Raw genomic sequence first — 3,224 nt, 5'->3', positions numbered from 1 at the left:
GGCAGTTGGGGAAACTCAGAAAAGAAGACCCTAAGGAGGGTCTCTGTGGGAGGAGCAAATTAGTCTCTCTCCATGATTTTGTGGCCAGATGTCAAACTCCTTGTTGGCTTCATTAAGGCCTTTGGAGAAATTAATTTGAATACAACAGCCACAGGTTGAGCACAGCAACTGGGGTGGTACCATCTCCATCAGGGGACATTTGCCAATGTCTGCAGACATTTGTGGTTGTCATGACTTGGGGGTGGGGGTGCTCTCCTGGCATCTGGTGGGTGGAGGCCAGGGATGCTGCTCAACACCCTATAGTCCACAGGACGGGTGCCACCCCAGAGAATGATCTGGCACAGTGCTGAGGCTGAGAAACCCTAGTTTTTTTTTTTTTTTTTAACAGAGTCTTGCTGTGTTGCCCAGGCTGGAATGCAGTGGTGCGATCTCGGCTCACTGTAAACCCTGCCTCCCAGGTTCAAGTGATTCTCCTGCCTCAGCCTCCCGAGTAGCTAGGATTACAGGTGCACACCACGCCTGGCTAATTTTTGTATTTTTAGTAGACACAGGGTTTCACCATGTTGGCCAGGGTGGTCTTGAACTGCCAACCTCAAATGACCTGCCCACGTAGGCCTCCCCCAAGTGCTGGGATTACAGGGGGTGAGCGACCGCACCCGGCCAGAGAAACCCTAGTTTAAGGGGGTAATTACCCTCAAAGCACTCAACCTTACTCGCTTCATTTTGTTTGATGGCTGTAGGCTTAGGCTTGAGCATGCACGCTAGAGGTGCAAACTTTGGCACTGATAACGTGTGTGATTTAGAATGCCTTAGAAATGAAAATTGGATGCGTTCAAACTAAATATTAGTGAGGAATGTCTAAATTACAAATGTTTTTGACAGAACTTCTAGAAATGAGGATCTCGTTTTTCCTGTTTTTTTTTTTAATTCCTTACTCCAGACATTTTATTTATTTTTTCTTGTAGAGGTGGGGTCTTGTTATGTTGTCCAAGCTGGTTTCAAACTCTTGGCCTCAAGTGATCCTCCCGCCTTGGCCTCCCAAAGTGCTGGGATTACAGGTGCGTGCTACTGCGTCCTGCTGGCAGTCGTTCAAAGCACATGTTTTAGCTCTGGGCAGGTGGCCTGGAAGGACCCAACCCCAGCCCCTGTGCTCCATGCACCATGCCAAGTGTCCACATGGCCCCACTTACCTGTTTTCCCCAGCCCTCCAGGGAGGCAGAGCAAAGGCAACAGAGGGGTCGCCTGTCACCTCTATATGCGAGTGGCCTTCATACCCAGGGTGGTCAGTGCAGCGGCCACGGCTTGGAATGACGTCCATGACTTTGGCCCACCCCTAGCCCTGCCGACCCGGCTAAATCTGCAAATCTGGCAGGAGTGGCCCCTGTGGGCCGTGGCATTCGCTGAATGGCCAGTCCTCTCTGTCTGTGCCCTGGACGCAGCACTGAGCGCCTGGGGAAGATGGCTCCCCTCGGTGCCTTGCTGGCCTCGGGATCAAAGGCCCTTTCTGCACTTACTTCTTGCTTTCATATAAAGCAATGATGTCCTCAAAAGCGTTAATATCGAACTCCTCAGAGCCGTCAAATGAGAAATCTAGCATTGAACAGCTGAAAGGGAGAATCTGTATAAACTTAACATGCTCCTGGGGTGGGACCCGCAGCCCTGTGGCCAGGCCCTGGGGAGATGGATGCTGCTTCTGCTACCGCAGGTCAGAAGTTACTTTGTCTTTGAGGTAAGGGAGGCAAGGAAAAAAACAAACGAGGACTGGGTGTGGTGGCTCATGCCTATAATCCCATCACTTTGGGAGGCTGAGGTGGGAGGATGCCTTGAGGCCAGGAGTTCGAGACTAGCCTGAGCAACATAATCAGACTCCATCTTTATAAAAGGAAAAATTAGCCAGGCGTGGTGGCCTGTGCCTGTTGTCCCAGCTACTTGGGAGGCTGAGGCGGGGGGATTGCTTGAGTCCAGGAGGTCGAGGCTGCAGTGAGCTGTGATTATACCACTGCACGCCAGCCTGGTCTCAAGCAAAACAAAACAAAACAAAACAAAATAAAACAAAAATGCAACCCATACAACAAAATAGAAGGAAGCTTTCTAGCTCTTGGGAACTTGGGGGACCCCCCCCAAAAAAAACAAACATAATAGAGGAATGCATTCTCCTTTCTTGCGTCCCATTTTGGGTGAAAAAGGTGATTCCTAAAACTTTTATATATTTATTTTTTTTGAGACAGAGTCTTGCTCTGTCACCCAGGCTGGAGTGCAGTGGTACGATCTCGGCTCACTGCAACCTCCATCTCCCGCATTCAAGCAATTCTCCTGCCTCAGCCTCCTGTGTAGCCGGGACTACAGGTGCCCGCCACCATGCCCGGCTAATTTTTGTATTTTTAGTAGAGACGAGGTTTCACCATGTTGGCTAGGCTGGTCTTGAACGCCTGACCTCAAGTGATCTGCTCGCCTTGGCCTCCCAAAGTGCTGGAATTACAGGCGTGCACCATCATGTCCAGCCAGCCTGTTCACTTTTCTACCCTGGTCTGTCACATGCTTGGGTGCATGCAGGGCCCTTGGGGTCATTGCTAGGGTCCACAAAAGACCCCGCATCATCTCATGTGCAACATCAAAGTGTATGTGTTTCTGACTGTGAATGAAGTAACTTGGCAGAACAACTTTTGGGCCACCCCAGGCAGGACAAGGGAAGAACTCTCCAATCAATCAAGCCCGTCTCTCCGCACCACCAGCGATACTTAGGCTTCACCTCCCAGTGCCCACCCTAGGCCATAAAATGGATCCTTTGTAAACTGAGTCTCTTCCCATCTCCCTAAAGCACATGATGTACCAAGGCGTGCTATTCTGTGTCCAGAAAAGCAGCCACCAAATGCTACTTGGTTCTGGGTCTTTCTGGTTCAAAAGGCAGCTCAGTGACTTACTCAGAGCAACCCTGACCTGGGTTTAGAATGCAGCATTCCCCGGTGGCTCACGCCTGTAATCCCAGCACTTTGGGAGGCCGAGGCAGGTGGATCACCTGAAGTCAGGAGTTCAAGACCAGCCTGACCAACATGGAGAAACCCCGTCTCTACTAAAAATACAAAATTAGGCCGGGCGCGGTAGCTCACGCCTGTAATCACAGCACTTTGGGAGGCTGAGGTGGGTGGATCACGAGGTCAGGAGATCGAGACCATCCTGGCCAACAGGGTGAAACTTCGTCTCTACCAAAAAAAAAATACAAAAAA

At 50.6% G+C, this 3,224-nt stretch overlaps 1 protein-coding gene across 1 annotated transcript in view; it reads right to left on the bottom strand.

Annotated features, from left to right (window-relative positions):
* MYO9B (myosin IXB) overlaps window positions 1-3,224 on the bottom strand; it is a 144,931-nt gene that overhangs the window by 43,880 nt on the left and 97,827 nt on the right. The gene's annotated exons all lie outside the window — the stretch shown is intronic.

This window comes from Mandrillus leucophaeus, unplaced genomic scaffold, assembly GCF_000951045.1.
Source record: "Mandrillus leucophaeus isolate KB7577 unplaced genomic scaffold, Mleu.le_1.0 Scaffold11, whole genome shotgun sequence".
Lineage (NCBI taxonomy): Eukaryota > Metazoa > Chordata > Mammalia > Primates > Cercopithecidae > Mandrillus > Mandrillus leucophaeus.
This window is presented reverse-complemented; position numbering and strand designations above follow the sequence as displayed.